The sequence below is a fragment of the Elaeis guineensis genome, chromosome 7 (assembly GCF_000442705.2).
Source record: "Elaeis guineensis isolate ETL-2024a chromosome 7, EG11, whole genome shotgun sequence".
NCBI classification, from domain to species: domain Eukaryota; kingdom Viridiplantae; phylum Streptophyta; class Magnoliopsida; order Arecales; family Arecaceae; genus Elaeis; species Elaeis guineensis.
The window spans coordinates 59,737,761-59,758,508 of NC_025999.2; positions in this window are offsets into that span (position 1 = coordinate 59,737,761).

Genomic DNA, 20,748 nt, shown 5'->3' on the forward strand with positions numbered 1-20,748 from the left:
TATAGATCTAAATTTTATTTAGATCTTAATTTTACATGCATATATGAGTTATATATTTGTATGTTAAGTCTAAAAATTATTTTTATAATTTAAAACTTACTTTTATATAAAAAATTTAAATCTAAAATTTAATTTTGAAATCTGAAATTTGTGTTTGTGCATCAGGATTTTGGTTATGAAAAAATCAAAAATTAGATCATATAATAGGATTGCATATAAGATTTTGATTTGATTCATATGGGTCTAATTTGATTAAGTAATTGATCAAATCAAGTCAAGTATTGATTAAGGTTAGATCAATTAAGTTAAATGATCATACAATTATTATTGATCAAATCGATTGAATCTCATATGTAGAATCGATTAATCTAGGGACCTAATTTGACTCAATGGTTTGAGCTTGATTCACTTGAGTTAACATGTTTGGACCAATTAACCTATTGGTGTCTAAGGTAAGTAATTGAGACTTGATTATTTAATTGGTTTCATTCACTTATCTGATCAATTTATTGGTGTCTAAAAAAAGTAATGAGGGGACCCCCACCGATCTCCACTTGATCAATTTGGAAGATTGGATCTTGAACAAGGTTGCTTAGCGGTTTGGTTTAGCCCATGCCAATTAGATCGATCATATGATGACTGATTAGATAAAATATAAACCTAAATCTTTCTACAAATATTAAGTCTATAGGTCTTCCACCGTTGTAGATGTGCGGGCATACTATCGACATTGCTTGTTCTCGGCTGGTCACAGTGGTTCAGTTGCATCGAGAACACGCAATAATTATTGAGTGAGAGACCCAATGACAGCCTTATACCTACTTGTGAATGGTGGGTCAAGCTTAACTAAGGAGTATGATCAATAACTATTAGGTAAGTCCACATGACTTAGAGATCAAGTCGCTGTAATATGTTTAGAGAAGTATCTGGGCAAAGAGTTGTCTACGCATCGGTGTGTATGTTACCAATAACTATTAGGTGAGGTCCATGGCATCAAAGGGATCACAGCACCACTAGAAATTCTTTTATCACGTTAGAATTTTTGTTTCCTTCTCAGAGAGTGGAGGGATTCGAAAAATTAGTAGGAGTCATTGTTTGCATCTTAAAATCTCTAGAAGCAAATATAATATTTAAGTATAAAAATTAAACTTGAATCTCTACTTTCGTAATTAAACCATGTCAGCCTCAAATCTTCTAGTCTGCATCTTTGAAACTAATCATTTGACTGAAACTAATTATAAAGACTAGCTCAAAAATCTCAGGATTGTCCTGACATCAAAAAATTTAGGTCGTGTACTCGATCAGGAACCCATAGTGTTATCAAACTGTCCTACTGCTGAGCAAAGAGCTGCTTATAAAAAGTGAACAAATAAAGACAGTCGAGTCAAATGCTATGTGCTGGCATCTATGTCAAACGAGTTGCAAAGCCAGCATAAATATATGCCTACTATCAGGACTATGATAACTCACCTACAAGAGTTATATGGTGAGCAGAACCGTACTGCATACTTCGAAGTATCCAAGAGACTCTTCAACTTGAAGATGTGTGAAGGGCAGTTTGTCCATGAGCACTGTATAACAGTGATCAAGGATATTGAGGACCTTGAAAAGCTCAAACTTGATATACAAAAAAAATTACAGATGGATCTGATCTTTCAATCCCTTACAAGTTTATATAGTCAATTTATTATAAATTTTTATATGAACAAATTCGATTGTACTATACCCGAACTGCTCAACATGTTGATCATTACAAAAGAAACCTTGAAGAGTTCAAGGGGCACTGTTCTCATCGTGGAGTGAATTTCTTTCAAGAAAAAGTCTACTGGGAAGAAGAAGACAAAATCTATTAAGATGCAGAAGAAAGAGGGCAAGCCAAAGAAGGATGCTCCTAAAAAGGTGAAGCAAAGAAAAAGTGTTTCTACTGTGATGCTGAAGGCCATTGGAGGAGGAACTGTCCACTATACTTGGAGAGCCTAAAGATCAAAAAGAATGATAAACCTTCAGAAAGTATGCTCGTAATTGAATCTAATTTTATGATTTCTTTTACTTCTAGTTGGATATTAGACTCTAGCTCAAGTGCTCATATATGTACCTCAATACAGGGTCTAATAGAAAGTAAGAGGTTGAGAGAAAGTGACATGATCCTTTGGATCGGCAATGGAGCAAAAATTACTGCAGAAGTTATTGGCACTTATTTCTTCGATTATCGTCTGATTTTAGATTAGATTTAAAAGACTGTTATTTTGTTCCTGTAGCTAGTCGAAATTTAATTTTCATGTTTGTACTAGCATAGGAAGGTTTTGAAATTAATTTTAATAAAGATTTTTATTTATTTATTTATAAAATAATTGATTGCATGATATTTTTTAATTGACAGTCTATATCACTTGCGGGTTGATACGAATGTGAACTTAAATGAGCAAATAGTGAGTGCCATAGATCAAAAGAGATCCAGAGATGAAATTAACCAAAAGTACTTATGACACCATAGACTAGGCCATATTGGAGAGGACATAATAAACAAATTAAAAAGGATGAGATCCTTGACTCTCTTAACCCAAAATCATATTCAGCTTGTGAATCTTGTCTTCGAGAAAAAATGGCCAAGTTATCCTTTGTAAGATATGGGAAAAGGCCACTGAGTTACTTGTCCTGATACACACCGACATGTGTGGGCCATTTGATGTACAGATTAGAGATGATTATAGCTACTTTATTATCTTTATCGATGATCAGTCTAGGTATGGGTATGTGTATCTGATGAAATACAAATCTGAAGTCTTTGAAAAGTTCAAAAAATTCAGACATGAAGTAGAAAAATAAACTGATAAATCCATTAAGGTTCTTTGATCTGATCGAGGAGATGAATATCTTAGTCGAAAATTTTTGAATATCTTAAGGACAATGGTATAGTCTCTCAATGGACGCCATCCGGACACCTCAGCTCAACGGGATATCTGAAAGGAGGAATAGGACTCTATTAGCTATGATCAGATCCACGATGAGCTTCATTGATCTACTCTTATATCTTTAAGGACATGCCTTATTAACCACCATTCACCTATTGAATAAGGTTCCATCAAAGTTCGTTCCTACCATACCGTATGATATATGATGCGATAAGAAGTCGAGTGTAGGTTATCTTAAGACTTGAAGATGTCTGGTCTATGTCAAGAGATAGATGACTAATAAATTAGAGGATAGATACATAATAGCTGGTTTTATAAGGTATCCAAAAGAATCCATGAGATACTACTACTTTCATAAGATCACAATATGATTGTGAGTCAGAACGTCATATTTCTAGAAAAATAGTTTATCCAGGATGGTGGCAGTGAGAGATTAGTTGAGCTCAAAGAGAAGATCTCTGAAGAGTAAAGAGCTATAGATCCTCAAAAATTCATTATTCATGAGTTAGTAGTAGATATTTCTCTACCATCTCATAGATTTAGCAGGATCTCCCGATCTTCTAAAAGGTATATGGGTATGCTTACAGAAGAAATAAAGAAAATATTTCTTATGGGAGATAGGGGTCATGGTAATCATCCAACACCTTTGATGAGGTGATGTCTGACATCAATTTCGAGAAATGGTTAGATGCTATGAAATCAGAAATTGACTCGATGCATTCGAACCAAGTATGGACCTTAGTGGACCACCTGAGGGATTGTACCCATTGGGTGTAAATAGATCTATAAAAGAAAAATAGGTGCCGATGGTAAGGTAGAGACCTATAAAGCTAGGTTTGTGGCAAAAGATTATAGTCAGTGCGAGGGCATTGACTATCAAAAAATTTTTCATCTGTAGCCATGCTGAAATCCATCCGCACTCTGCTTGCTGTTGCAGCTTACTATGACTATGAAATCTGGTAGATGGATGTGAAAATTGCTTTTTGAATGGATATCTTGAGAAGATATCTATATAGAGCAGTCTTTAGGTTTCACATCTGGTGATGGTGATCACAGATTCTGCAAGCTGCAAAGGTCCATATACGGATTAAAGCAAGCTTCTCGGAGTTGGAATCATCATTTTGATGATGCGATCAAATCATTTGATTTCATCAAAAATGAAAAGGAACTATGTGTATATAAAAGGGTCAGTGGGAGCACAATAACATTCTTTGGATTGTACATGGATGATATTCTTCTTATTGAGAATGATATTCTCATGCTAACTATGATCAAAAGATGGTTGTCCAAAAAATTTTTATGAAAGACCTAGGAGAAGCATCCTATATTCTTGAATAAAGGTCTATATGGATAACCTAAACGGATGCTAGGTCTGTCACAAAAGCTGTACATAGAGAAGGTGCTGAAAGGTTTAGTATGAAAAACTCTAAAAGAAGACTCTTACCTCTTAGACATGGTATTAATCTTTCTAAGATGATGTGTTCGACCACATCTGAGAAAGTTCAGTGCATGAGTAAGATTTTTTATGCCTCAGTCATAAGGAGCCTCATGTATACCATGCTATGTACTCGACCTGATATTATCTTTGATGTGAGTGTCACGAGCAGATATCAGTCGCATCTAGACGAGGAGTACTAGATAGCTGTGAAGAACATCCTTAAGTACTTAAAGATCTGTTCTTGATCTTTGGAGGAGATTCTGAGTACAAGTCAAGGGGTATACTGACTCAGACTTCATTCTGATCCTGATGATAAAAAATCTACATCAGGATATGTGTTCGTTTGCAATGGTGGCACAGTTAGCTGAAAGGATTTCAAGCAACCCATCATAGCAGATTCGATCATAAAGGCTGAGTATGTCGCTGCTTCAGATGCTGCAAAGGAAGGCTTTTAGTTCAAGAAGTTTATCATAAAATTTGGGATTATGACATTAGATGCCATACCACTTTACTGCGACAACAATAGAGCCATTGCACTTGCTAACGAGTCGAGATCTCATTAGAAATCAAAGTACATCGAGCAGCAATATCATATCATACGCGACTATCTCGAAAAGAAACATATCGAGGTACGAAGAGTAGACTCTCCGGATAATGCGGTAGACCCGCTAACTAAGCAGTTGAGCCAACCAAAAATGAAAGTCCACCTTGAGAAGATGAGACTTAGATTGTGGCCAATTGTTTTAGTTCAAGTGAGAGATTGTTAGATGTATGTCTTAAAAACCAATATGGCTGACACATTGTAATAACTATAGGATACAATTTTGTACTTACTATATTGATTTGATCAATAAAAGAATAAGTTTATTTTTATTCAAGTATGATGAGTCCTTGAATCATCTATGAAATTAACTTTTGATACATATCTCAAGGTATTGAAATTAGAGACATATTTAATTCCTAAATACTCTCGATCATAGGATTATCATAAGGATGGTGATTGATCCAGATAGACCGACGCACAGATCACTTCTTCAAGATAGATGAATCTTTAATCTACTGTATAGAGAAACTGGACGACGAGTGCGGATAGTTTTAAAGAACAACTAGTACTGAGCATGACCATACGAGAATCACTTAGATTTCTATTCAATTATTAGTGATTGTTCGATGCTGTAGTTGTGTAACTGTCTTTTATCTGAGATGGTATACTGCTCGCATAAGATTGCTGGAGTTTGATTGACACATAAACATGGGTCTCAATGAGCCTTGTAGTGGATGTTGACGACAGTTGGTCCACTATAGGAGTAGGGTATGCATCAAGATGGATCTATCGATCTTGATAGAGAAAAGTAGTCCTATAAAATTTGAGAGGCTGAGTTCGAGAATCTATGGCTACTGCAGTATGATTGATGGAAAAAAATTTCATAGAAGTCATAATTTAACTTGAGCTGATCAAATCTATCATATGACTGTTGTTGAGATTTGACGATTTATCCATGAGCTGCCATCTAATCGAAACTCATGATAGAGGACTGAATCATACGTTAACTAAATCTTGAGATTTATTTCGGTTCTACTGAATTGCCACTATATACTGTTAAGTGTCACTAGTGGATTGTGAGAGCTGATTAGGATTATTTTAGATCGACAATCTCTGATGAGTTAGAGTAGAATTGTTCCGATCCATTGAAAAGAGTTTCAATGATACTTTGATAGAGATCATTGTATATCTCACTATCAGATAGAATTAAACTTATGGAGTCACACAACAAAGGATTAAGCCTGAAATTAGCAATTGAGCTTATGAAGTGTCAATTGAGTTTAGAGAAATCTGATTGGATTCAAAATAACCTTGCTAGCACATAGTTGGATCCAATTTTTCTTTATGTTTGGATTTTTTATTTATAAGATAATTCAAACTTTATTACTTGCTAATAATCTTAATGAATTAGATTTATTGGACTCCAATTATTGGGTGTCTAAGATTTTAGATCAATTGAATTTCGGGTGCAAGTCCCTAATTAATTTTTTGATAATTATTTTGGGACGCCACCTTGATTTGATCAAGTTGGGCGTGTCCCATGATTAGAGGGCATGTGGACCTTTATTGGGGCATCTCTTGGGTGCACTTTGGGGTGTGTTTAGGTTGGTGTAAGGGCTCCAAGAGTTTGCACCTAAAAGGATTCCTAAAGGAAGTTGAATAACTTAAGTTATTAGGAAACCTAATGCAATTAGGACTTGTATTATGAGATTAAATACGATTCAATTCTTATAGCTATTTAAAGGACTTCCCTAAGGTCCCTAAGCATCCAAACCAGCAGCCTCACACCACCTTTGGAGAACCCCCACACCCTCTCTTCTCTCCCCTTCTCTTCTCCCTTGGGCGTCCCACATGCCCCACCTTGGGCATCCCATCTCTTCACGCCCACAAGGCCTTGGGCATCCTTTGTTTGCTGGTGTTTCTTCCTGATAGCAGCATAAATCAAGGAAAGAATGGTAAGAGAAGAAGAGAAAAGAAGATCAAAGAGTTGATCGCGATTCAGGCTTCGTTAAAATTGCAGGCTGAATTTTCTTAGAGAAAAAATTTAATCTTAAGAGGACTATTCTAGATTGATTCGAGTGGATATTCATAGAAGCGGATACTTGTGTGGCTAAGAGAGAACCTCTTCTCTTCCAAATCTAGATTTGAAGAAAGAAATTACGAAACAGATATATGATTCGATCATATGTTAAATTTCAGCATATGTACAATTTCAGCATATGAAGTAGATCCTTGTGGTTTACATTTTTATGCATGCATGATATAGATTAAAAGTATTTTAATCTTCTATTCTGCTGCGGTGTTTAGAAAATAAAATTTTAAAACACACATGCATGCCCATACATACGAATTCCAATAGTAACTTTGCTTAAATCCATCACTATTTAGTATTCACATAATCCAATATATCCTTTCAAAAGTTTAATTTTAACTTATATTTTTAAGTATTATATATTTTTTAAATAAAACAAAGAGTAAACAATGCATTTATTATTATTTCACTAATATAAGCTATTGTTGTCGGGTTGTTTAATTTTTCTTCCTTTGTAAACATGAATAAATTAAGTCCATATTCAAGCTTAAACCTTGGCAAGACATGCAGGATTATTGTAAGAAAAGTGGCATCTATGCACCAATTCATTTTCCTGTATATTAGTCTACATCTTTTCCTATATTTAAAGCTACCTATCCCTACGATCATGTAATTCAAGTTGGATCAATAGTTCAGACAGATGGTATAATATTCGAGAGGCCCTATGTTTATTATCCAAATATATTATAAATGTTGAAATGATAATAGTTATTAGATATTATTCTATTGTCATGACTGTTTTTTTTTATAAAGAAATAATAGCCATTAATTATCTATTCATCTTATTACGTGACCCCAAATGGTTCACGGTTAAGAAGCTCAAATTGATAAAAATTAATAATGCATTGTATTGTATGAAATGCAACAAAATCTTGTTAATAATGATCATTGAGTTAATATCATTATTATACTATAATTACTATTTATTATTTTGACTACACTTTTAATAATGATCATTATATTTTTAAGTATGTTGTCAGGATAAATAATAATTTTATATCAAGATGGAGATGTTGTACTTCAAAAAAAAAACTAAAGTTACAAAGACGCCTTTCAATTTTTGATGAAAATACTTACACCTCAAAATTTTTATTTTTAATAAATTTTAAAATTATTTTTTTTAATAAATTTTAAAAATTATTATTTCATTACGATATGGTCCAACCATCCATCTACATTAAGATTAATCAATATACGATCATCATGTGATAATAAAATATTTTTAAAATTTTAAAAATATTTATTAAATTATTAAGGTGGTTTTTAGCATCATTCCATCCCACTGCTGCAAATGTCCTAATCCTTTCATAAACAAATTATTTTTTATTTTTTATTTTTATTTTTCATCAATGGTGTTGATAGACAGCTGAGCTTTATACATTGAAAAATTATTTTTTAAAATCTAAATAAAAAAATTAAAATTTTAGCTTGAAAATATTTTTCTCTAAGAAGAAGAATCATTATAATTATTTAAAAAAATTTATTATTTCTACGTATGATGCAGACTGCCAAGAGAAAAACTTTTGTCTCTATCCCCTACAGTTCATCTTCTGCTCTGGTTATTACTTTTACTCAATTTATTGAGCTCTGCTGCACACGCCGAATACTAGTAATAATATAATAATAATAGTAGAACTATTGCACCCGTCATCTTGCACCAATCGAAGTACGGATTTGGGAAGAGGAATCTAGCTACAATGGACGGGAGATGAGCATACACCAATAGTTTTCTTTTGCGAAACCATAGAAGGTTACATTTATCTACTTAATTATTTTTTTAATTATGATTCTTTCTTTTTCTGTTTTTTTGGTAGAAATATGATTCTTTCTTTTTCTGTCGCGTGCTAATTGTGAGAAATGAATCCTAACTTAGTCCATATCCACGTTCCAGGCCCCAACTCTGTCGGCTCCATTCAGTTGGATTTAGACTGAGGCGCTACGAAATCGTCCTTTCGTGGCTGCTTTCTAGAAAGATCCAGCCATGGTCTGGCTTGCCCCCACTTCCAAAGGGTGGTCAAAGCCATCGTCGCTTTTGAAATATAAAACTAAAATGAGCTCATGGTCACCTCTGGTAAGGACAAGCAACCATTGACCCACATTTCCTTTCTAGTGTGAATGAATCTATGAGGTCAAAAGACCATGAAAGGCCTCTTGACTTAACCGGTTCAGACTACCTCCTGAGCCGGTTCCCGTTCCATTCCGGTGAAATGAGTCTCTCCCCCTCTTCTCTATCACACACACATACGACAAAGCTAACTCCATAAAAACTAATCTAGACCGAAACATCCTAATATCCTGACCCGATTTAAAACCTATTATAGGGTCATATCATCACGGATTTATTTTTGAGATTCATCCTCAAATTATAAAAATAATTATACTGATCAGATTTTACAAAAAAATTTTGAAAAAAAATAACTATGCAATGTTCAATCCATTGAATCAGATCTCAGACATCCTCATCGGATAATGATTAAGGCCACCTCAATCAAGAGCATCATCTAGATGTCCTACATCCTCCATACTAAAAAAAAGTTCGACGACAAGCATCATCTGGATGTCCTGCTCCTTCTATGAGAGGATCTTCTTCATTATGTCCTAACTCGGCCTTCAAAATCCAAAAGGAGACAGATGACCGCATCGGACTCCACTAACATGGTCCTCGGCCATAAGTTGAGGACTACATTGCACCACATTGACCACCTAGTCGAACTCAGGACGACAACTTCAGCCGATGACTTTCGAAGACCTAGGAATGCTGAGCCATTATAAGAAAAACGTGGGCTGGCTCTATATCCCTTAAATGTTAGATAGTTATAGTGGAACCCTCGATGGTTACAACCAAATATGACGCATGACTTAACGTCATTAATCACCATTATCCACAACACATCATGGACCATGCTTCTCCGAGACAGTTATCGGCAATCGAGATAATGTGTCCCTCCTCCCCTCTATAAAAGGGGATCCTAAGGGACCTTTCAGTAAGTTTTTGTTTAAGCCAAAAAGCCCCTACTTGTAGCTTCTCTATCTTCTTGTCTTCAAAGCTTTGACTGACTTAAGTATCGGAGGGTCTTCCATCAGAGAATCTCCGATGGTCGAACTTTTTTAGGTTCCAAGGAGTGCTCAAATCCTCCTTGGATCACCACCACCACCTTCTTCCTCCTCGGACCACCACCAACCAAGCTACTCTTTCTTAGATGGAGCATTGTGACCGTAGATTGGCACTAAAGAAAGGGTCCAGCAACCCATCAAAGAGAGAAAATAATAAAATATAACAACTCCAAGGGCTATGCAACCAGCACATCCACTCGTGGTAACGGACCCGCAACGATTCGACGATCTGGTTCTATAGATCCAAGTGTTGACCATCACCATACAACTTATAGTAGACCAAATACAGTAACAGCCACTGCCATCTGCTCCCCAAGTAGTGCCTTCTTAATATAGTCATCAGAATCACTCTCTAGTCCCTGAGAACCCCCCTTGGGGTACACAACGATCTGCTTGCCCAACCAACGATCACCGTCTAGGTGGGGGTCCAAGCATGAAGGGTGACACCACCACTCCCCAGCCTCTTCCGATGGAGACTCTACCCCAGGCTATTCTCCACTCCACTAGGAGGAGGACCTCGAGCAGAAGGTCTGAGAGATCGAGCATCATTTGGGTGAAGTCCAGATGGATAGCCGAGAGAAAAATGAAGCCCTCAACTTTAACTCTTGGCCACCCTTCATCCGCTCCATCCTTTAGGAATTGATTCTAGGTCAGTTAAAAATGCCATAGGTGGAGTCATAGTTGGCTCTATTAATCATTTTGAGGGCTACAAATCCCTCATGATACTCTAAGATACTTCAGACGCCTCTTCTATCTTATCTTTCCTATGACTTTGAAGAAGACAGTGCATATCTGGTACTTCAATCTTCAGTTGGGATCGATTTTTTCTTTCAAACAACTCGGATTCTAGTTCGTTGCTCAGTTCAGCAACAACTGAGTTCAACCAAGAAACTCTGACAGTCTCTTCTCCATCTTCTAGAGGAGGGCAAATCTTTGCATGACTACATGGTACATTTTAATGTGGCCATATTGAAATGTACAATCTGGATGAAGCCATCGCCATATCAGCTTTGAAGCGAGGCCTCCATAATGAGTGCTTCATTTACTCCCTCAACAAGATCTATCCAGGGACTACACCGACCTTCTAATCCAAGCCCACAAATACATACAAACTGAAGAGGGCCAAGTCGCATGTCGACAAAAGGGGGTCGAGCTTCCAACAAAAAAAAGCATGTATGGGAGGATCCACACCCGAACCAATCTGAAGCAGGTCCCTCCCAACTAGCAAAAGCCCCTATCTCAGTGCTACAACAACTATGCCTCATTGATTGCCCCTCAAGCTCAAATCCTTATGGAGATTGAGGGTCAATGATATCTCCATCAACCTTCATCGATGAAGTCCCCATCGATCGGCGGAACAAGCTAAAGTCTTGCCACTTCCATTGTGACCACGGTTACGATACTAAGGAATGCCTCCAACCAAAGGATGACATCGAGGCACGCATCTGATGAGGCTATCTCAGAAAATATATTCAGGGAGAGCAAAATCAAGCATGTATATGTTGAGCCACCTCAGCACTACTCCATAAGAACAACAACAATAACCGACTAACGGCTAGTGTCATTAATATGGTCTCAACCTCGAAGGCGACAAGAGAGCAGAAGACCATACCAAAAATCCAAAGAGATGAAAGACTAATGGCATTATTTCTTTTTCTGATGATGATATCTAAAGAGTTCAAACTCTTCATGATAACACTATCATTGTTTCTATGATGATAGCTAATTATAATGTAAAAAGAATACTTATTGATAATAAAACTCCACAGATATCTTATTTTATGATGCTTTTCAACAAATGAAACTATCAACTAATCAACTAAAACTAGTGAATACTCTCTTAGTCGGATTTTTGGGAGACTCTATGGTAGTGGAGGGAGAAATCACTTTACCAGTGACTCCTTGGAAGGCACCTCGGTAGCGAAGCATGCAACTGATTTTTCTTATCATCATCTACCTTTTGCCTATAATGCAATCCTCGAACGATCAGAACTCAATGCACTTCAAGCAATCATCTCCATGTACCATTTATTGATCTAATTTCCAGCTTGAAGTGGAGTAGGGGAAATCCAAAGAGACTAGATACTTGTCGATAATGCTTTCTCACCATGATCAAAGGAAAGAAGTCAATGGAAGCCCTGCCAATCGAAGATCATAGGAAGGAAATAGAAAAGTCCCGAGGAGAGCCAATCGAAGAGCTCATCACCATCTCCTTCGGAGATAATCTGACCTAGACAATTTGGATCAATTGTCAACTGATGGCTGACCATAAAGGTCGGCTAATGATCTTTCTATGGGCCAATGAGGACGTCTTCGTCTGATCCGGATCAAATATGCCAGGTATTTCTCCTGATGTTATTGTTCATAAATTGAACGTGAATTCAGAATACTAACCAGTGCAGTAAAAGAAGAGGAGCTTTGCCTCAGAGCAGTAATGAGCCATTAATGAGAAACTGGACAAGCTGATGATGGTGGGATTTATCCAGAAGCACATTATCCAAGTGGATCACCAACATCGTCATGGTCAACAAAACCAATGGCAAATGATGGATCTGTATAGACTACACCGACCTCAACAAAGCTTATCCAAAGGATAGCTTTCCTATTCTGAGGATTGATCAACTTGTAGATGCTATTTTGGAACATCAATTGCTGAGCTTCATGGATACTTACTTGGGATGCAATCAGATTTAGATGGATCCCAAAGGATGAGAACAAGACTGCATTCATAATTGATAAATATTTGTATTGTTACAATATGATGCCTTTTGATTGAAAAAATATAGGTGCCACATATCAGCATCTCATCAATAAAGTGTTCAAGCACCAAATTGATTGCAACATAGAAGTCTATGTTGATGACATCCTTGTTAAGAGCAAGAAAATAGATTGGCATGTTGCTGACCTGAAAGAGGCATTCAGTGAGCTAAGGCGATGCCAAATAAAATTGAATCCAGATAAGTGCATTTTCGGCATCGCTTTAGAAAAATTTCTTAATTTTCTAGTGACCCAGTGAGGGATCAAAGCCAACTCAAAAAAAATTCGAGCCCTCCTCGATATGAAGCAGTCGAATACCAAGAAGGACATCCAAAGTCTATCTGGTCGGATGGCAGCCTTCATCGATTCATCTCTGGGTTGGTTGAGAAGTGTCTTCTTTTCTTTAAGGTGCTAAGGCAAATGAAGGTGTTCGACTGGATGGATGAATGCCAAACTTTTTTTGAGGATCTTAAGCAGTACCTCGGATCTTCTCCACTCCTCTCAAAGTCAGAGAAATGTGAGTAGTTATTATTACATTTAGTTATCTCACCTGTGCTGTAAGCTCAGTACTGATCCGACAAGATGCAGGGATCCAGAAATTGATCTACTATATGAGTAAGATTCTTCGAGATGTAGAAATCAAGTACTCCAAGACTGAAAAGATGATCTATGCACTAATTATCTCTGTGCATCACCTCCGACCCTACTTCCAAGCCCACTCGATGGTTGTCTTGACTGATCGGCCTTTGAAGATGATTCTCTAGAAAATAGACACCTCCAAGTGTATGGCGAAGTGGGCAATTGGGCTTAGAAAATTTTATATCAGTTTTCGACCTCATCTATGATGAAAATCAAGCTTTGGCCGACTTCTTAGTGGAATGCACTGTGCCAAATAATGAGCTATCCTCGGCATAATCCGAAGAGAAAAGAGAATTCCACATGGGTCCTGCACGTTGACAAAGCCTCAAATTCACAAAACTATGGGGCCAGCCTCGTTCTCACTAGGTCGAAAGGAGTTGTGATTGAGTATGCCCTTCAATTTGACTTCAAGGCTTCCAACAATAAGACTGAGTATAAAGTCCTCATCATCGGACTTCGACTCACAAAAGAGCTAGAAGTGAAGGATCTCATGGTCTTTCCGACTCCTAGCTCATTGTCGGACAAGTCTAGGATAAGTATGACACTTGCGACCCCACGATAGTGAAATATCTGCAGAAACTCAAGGAGGTATCAACGGTCTTCCAAAACTTGGAGATTCAGTGAATACCTAGGTCAAAAAATACCTGAGTAGATGCCCTATCTCATTTTGCCACCTCAATCCTAATCGACCATAATAAATGGATTTTTGTCGAGCATCTATAGACTCAGAGCATTGAAGAATCCATAGTATGCAGTTTGGGCATGAATTGAGCTGGATGGACCTTATCACTGACTATCTGGTCAAAGATAAGCTACCTACCAATCCCATCCAAGTCTGAAGTGTTAAGTGTCAAATGCATGGTATATCTATCTACATGGATGGAAGACTTCATAAAAAATCTTTCCGATGCCTTTACTGTGCTGCTTATGTATGTCTGAGGCGGATTATGCTCTTCGAGAGGTCCATGAAGGGAGCTATGACAACTACTTAGGGGGCAGATCTCTAGCCTGTAAGATCATCCAGCAAGGACACTATTGCCGACCTTGCAAAATGATATAGCCGAGCTTGTTAAAAGGTGCGAGCCATATCAAAAGTATGCCAATATTCAAAGAAAATCAATATGGCTGAGCTCACATCAATCATTACCTTCTACTCTTTCATTATGTGGGAAATTGATATACTCAATCATTCCCTCCAGCCACCAGTCAGAGGTAGTTCTTGATCGTGGCTATTAATCATTTCACCAAATGGATCGAAGCTAAGCTCTTGGTATAGATTACTGAGGCAAAAGCTTGGAATTTTATGTAGAAATCTATCATCTGTTAGTTCGGACTCTTTTGAGCAATCATTACTGACAATGGATGTCGATTTGATAATCAAAAGTTCAAGAATTTCTGCTCAAAGCTTTACATCGACTGTAAGTTCATCTCGATAGGACATCCATAGTCAAATGGAGAAGTCGAGGTGACTAATTGGATGATCCTATAGAGGCTGAAGATAAGACTCGGCCCAGCAAAAAAAATATAGATAGAAGAGCTCTACAACATCCTATGGATATATCGAACAACTCAAATGGCAACTGGAGAAATCCTCTTCAACCTCGCCTTCAGAGCTAAAGCGGTTATCCCTATCGAAATCAAGATACCATTGACCAAATTCATGATCTACGACGAGCAAGAAAATACAGATCACCTTCGAATGAGCTTGGACTTGCTTAAAGAAATAAGAAAGCGAGCTCAGATCAGGATGGTCTCGTACCAACAATAAGTAGCTCGTTACTACAATGCTCAGGTCAAAATAAAGACTTTTCGACTTGAAGACCTCATCTTGATATGAGCTGAAGTATCCAAATCCAAAGAATAAGATAAATTAGTCTCGAACTGAGAAGGACCATATCAAATCATGGAAGCCATCTAATTGAAGTGTACAAGCTGAAGACTCTCAACTGTACTCAGATTCCTCGGACGTGAACTTTGAGAACCTCTAAATAGACTATTAGTAAAAGGTGTAACCACTTTAGCTTCATCAATAAAATTATTTTTCTCTCAACTTTATCTAGATTTTATATAAGTCAAAAAGGTCAGACAATGACCGATGACGATTATACATCCTCAGCCACAAGTCGAGTATGATGATCATAGGATATTCGGACATCAATCTAAATCGGATGACTAGATTGAAGGACTAATCCCTTAGAGATATCTCAATTCAGATTCAGACCTTCGAAATTTTGCTTGGCATGGTGCAGATGATAAGGAGTTATTCTGATCCAAGTTGGGACCTCCGCAAGCTAAATATCTTGAAGGTAATCTGATGAAACGTTACGAGGTTAAATGTTAATCGATGCAAATGACTTGGCAAAATTCTTACCAAAAAGTCAATTCAAAATAGCCCTCGCATATCTACATCGGTTAAAACATAACTTCAAGATCATATCTCATTCGAAAAGATAATTTCAGGTGAATTGATCATCGAAAGATAAAACTTCATAGATTAATCAATGATGTGAAACTAAATTAGACTTCAGCCAGTAAGTAACCAATGATGTGAAACTAATCGATGCTAACGACTTGGCAAATTGACTTTGGAAAAGACATTAGATAAAAGATTACTTTGACATCTGTTTTGTTCGAGAACTTTGATTATACTTTGAATAAGCCAGCAAGTAAGTGTGCATTTTTGACAAAAAGAAATTCATTTCATTCAAAAGTTTTTATTACAAAATTACTGAAGACAAATGAAAGAGCAACACGTGAAGCCAAAAAAAAGAACAATCTCAAAACTCCTTGATAATACTTTGGCTTCAGCATCGATGATCAGAACTTTGGCTACAGTCAGCTCAGCAGTAGGACTTTTGGTTATGGCTGGCTCATTGGTAGGAGGTTCAGCTACAATAGACTCGATGAAGGCCCAGTCATCTTTCAACTTGTGGCCGATCTTCTCCCTCAACATCTACATTAGGGTCAAGTTGACTAACATCGACCTCAGGAAAGAAGTGTGCCACCAGAGCCTTGCAAGCATCAAGCTGTACCCATAGGCCACCAAAGATCCTTCTATAACCTCCCCATCAAACTTTGATGAGGCATTGTACTCCTTGACGGCCTTCGACTTGGCCTCGAGAACTACCTCCACCTTTTTGGCTTCTGCCCGAGCTCCACTAACTTAATCTTGTCTTCAACAGCCTTTATCACTACCTCCTCAAGCTGAAGACTCATCTCGAGCTCGACAATCCTCTTCTAACACATCTTTGCAAGCCCGTGCTCCATGATAAGAAAGCTCTCAAGCTGTGTGATCCACTCCTTTACAGCTAGAAGCTCGAACCTTGCCTGAGATGAATCCTCCTCGAGGCCTTCTTCCAAGCCTCTGCATCCAGAAGATCTCTCTCAAGCTTCTTTTTAACTTGGTTGAGACCAACGACCACCTTGTCGAGATAAGCGACATCATGGATTAACTGTAAAAAGAAATTGAAAGTCAAAAACTTCAAAAGTAAGAAGGCAAATCGACTAAGTCAGGGACTTACCTTTAGAAGATCTCTAAAAGAAGAAGACAAAGCTTTGTCCAAAAGTTGGGCCTTTGTCTCAACCCAGCTAGATGGTAGCAGTAGCAACTTGATCATCTCTTAGATGAGTTGGTGATTGTGGAAATCCGAATCATCTCTCTAAAATCTCTTCACCAAAGTGATGAACTCTTCCTCAAGATGCTAACAAAGAGAGATCTACTCCTTGTCGAGCTGTGCGAGTTGGAGCTATTGGAGAGATCGGGAATGATTTAGATTAGGTCGGAGATGAGGCTCGAGGGAGGTGGTGGAGTCACTGCTCGAATGGATTTTAGAGTGGTCGGGATAGCTACCCTCAGGGGTAGTATGATGATGACTTCCTGCATGTCATCAATCTTGATGGGATCCATGCTGGAAGTCTCAGTTAACTTGCTAGGGGCAGGTAGAGCTGGAGCTGAAGAAGTGTCGGCTCATCTTCTTCCTTGAGGAACCATCTGTCAAGATGAAATTAGGCCTTTTCTTCTGGAAGGCTAACTTGATTGATTCTAATGTGGACCTCATCGCTGCAAGATCGAAGGCAAAACTTTAGCACAAAAACCAAAGAAGATCAAGTAATCGACAAAGTAAAGAACTTAGGTATACCCCAAGGAAGGGCTATACTAAGATTGACATCGTAAAGATTCTACTCGATCACCTGCTCATTCAACTTTGGCACTGTGATGTCGAGCAGTTTATGGTAGTCCTCTTCATTCTCAGGAAGGACCGACTTCTCCTTATTCAGAGAAAGTTGAGGATTGCTCCAGACATAGCAGAAGCCCCAAGAAAGATCCGAAGAAATGAAGAAGAATCGGCCTTTCTGATTATGAATAGAGAGAGGAAGGCCGGAAATAAACTTGCATCCATACCGAGGACTAAAATACCACCATCTTTTCTCATGTGGGTGCCTCTTAAGGATGAACAATGCCCTGAAGAGTGAAATCCTCAGTTAGATGAGTTAGATGCTGAGCCAATCATCCAAAATGATGAAAATAACAATCACTCGAATGGAGTTTGGAGTGATCTGAGTCGAGAAAATTTCCAAGAAGTCAAGAATTTTGGTGGCAAAGGGATAGAAAGGTAACCAAAGATCAGTTCTAAGAGTCTCCTCATGCAAAGCGACTCGACCCTTCAGAGCATTGGAGACTCGATCTTCCCAGCTCAGGACTTCAAGCTGGAAAGTAGAAGGAATGGAGTATTAAGATCAAAACCTTCTAAGATTGGCCTCAGTGATGGATGACTCCTCATTTTTAAGGCTGAAGAAGTTCTCGAATTTCTACATAGGATTCTTCGACTTGCGCGGCTTGAAACCTCGGTGCCCAAATAAGGAGGCAACCTCAATAGTGGTCCGAAGACTATCCTCAGAACCGACCAAGGGAGGATGTAGTCGAGAACCCTAGCCACCTCGATGACTTTCAACCCGATCTTCTCTACTGAAAGGCATTATAGAAGAAAAAAAAGCTGAAAGGGAATAAAGAAGAAAATAGATAAAAAAGCAAAGTGAAGGAAGGATCAGCTAAAAACAGACTCGAAGAAGGGAAACTAGAAAAATGGGGGCTTGATTGGAAAACAACTGCTAGAGTCGGAGAAGAAGGCAGCACAAGCAACAATAAGAACTCTTTGATAGAATAGATGCAAAGGCAATGGCAAAAATTGGCAATAGAAAAAATAAAAACTAAAAGAGGATAGGACTATTTATACTATGCATGGACGGTCCAAATCGAAATCCAAAGCCGCACGTAGGATTTTGGCCACATGGCTCAGATTAGGACCACCTAATCAGGTGGCTCTTTGATGCACCACCTCTCTGATCCGGCCATGTAGGCCGATTTGTGCGAAACTACATTAGACCAAACAACATCGGTTAAGTGGTATTTTCTGGCTAGCTAGCCTGTAACCATCGATTCCTGACTTTCGAAGCAAAAATAATGATTTGCCTTGAGCCATCCATCCCTCATAAATATGTTGGGATCTGCGAAGTGTCGAATCTCCCTAATAATTAAGGCATGATTTGCGAAGCAACTTATCAAATCAATGTCAGGATTCGTGAAACGACACATCGATTTGATTCCATGAAGTACAAAGCGATGCAACTCAAATTTGCTAGCTCAGACAAATACCAAAGATTATTTCTAAGAACTGCTACTTTTTTTGCCTGCGACAAATACCTCAGGCTCGCAAGTGGGGGGGCAAGTGTTACGAGATCATATCACCTCGGACATTATCCTCGGGGCTCATCCTCAAACTGTAGGAATAATTACACTTGTTAGACTCTACAGAAAATCTTTAGGAAAGGATAGATGTGTAATGTTCGATCCATTGAGCTGGACCTAGGACATCCTTGTCAAATAATGGCCGAGGCTCTTAATTAATCCGGATCAAGAGCATCATCTGGATGTCCTGCTCTTTCTGTGAGAGAATCTTCCTTAGTATGGCCCCCAACTCAGGCTTCCGAAAGTTAGAAGGGGATAGGCGACTGTATCAGACTCTACTCACATTGTCCTCAACCATAAGTCGAGAACTATATCGCACCATATCCGACCACCTAATTGCACTCAGGTCGATGACTTCAATCGACGACTTTCGAAGATCTAGGGATGCTGAGCCATTATAAAGAGAACATAAGTCGGCCATACATTCCTTAATTATTGGACGGTTACGGCGGAACTCCCGATGGTTACAACCAAACATGGTGCACAACTTAGTGCCATTAATTGCCATTATCCATGGCATGTCATGGACAACGATTTTCTAAGACAGTTACAGGCAATTGAGATAACATATCTCTCCTCCCCTCTATAAAAAGAGATTCCAGAGGATCTTTCAGTAAGTTTTTGCTTAAACCAAAAAGCCTCTCAGAGGACCTTTCAGTAAGTTTTTGCTTAAGCCAAAAAGCCCCTACTTGCCACTTGTCTTTCTTTCTGTTCCTAAAGCTTTGATTGATTTAAGCATCGGAGGGTTCTCTACTGGAGAATCTTCGATCATCGAACTTTTTATAGGTTCTAAGGAACACTCAAATCTTCCCGGATCACCGTCGACCACCTTCTTTCTCTTTGGACCGCCACCGACCAAGCTACTCCTCTTCGGATTGGAGCATTACGACAACATCTATTATAGTTTTTATATTATTAACTTAAATCTATTATTAAGAAGAGACAATCCTAGCTTCATTAGAATCTTATTTTTGCATGATTAACTAGAATCTATTATTATCAAAAAGTAAATAGTGCTTACCGACTTTGACTTACAGATGAACCGGCAAGCAAAATTGATACTAATGAATATTTTTTTTTTAATGGTACGGTACTAATGAATTCTTTGGTAAAACAAAGAGTCTTAGATCTGGGTTTTTTCACCACAATATTTCCAAATTCTTTTCAAGTTAAGTCCATCCTTATTGAATATCTTTTTATTTTTACCCAAAAAAATATGATTATTACAACCTCAAGCTGGAGTGTGTATTTGCTATATATGAGCCGATCTTTTGTTTTAAGAACAAGTAAGCTGTCTATTTGCCATATATGAACTGATAATAATGCAATGTAAGGCATATATTAGCTGATTTTTGGTGGTTAAAGATGGTAGTTAAGCTGGATGTAGCAATATTTTTCTAGTTTTTCTTTTGATAAAAATATAATCAAATTCATTTCTTCTAGCTCCGATCTCACTCCATTCAACGGCGTCAACACGCACGGCGCGCTGCGGCTCCCGCATCCGGC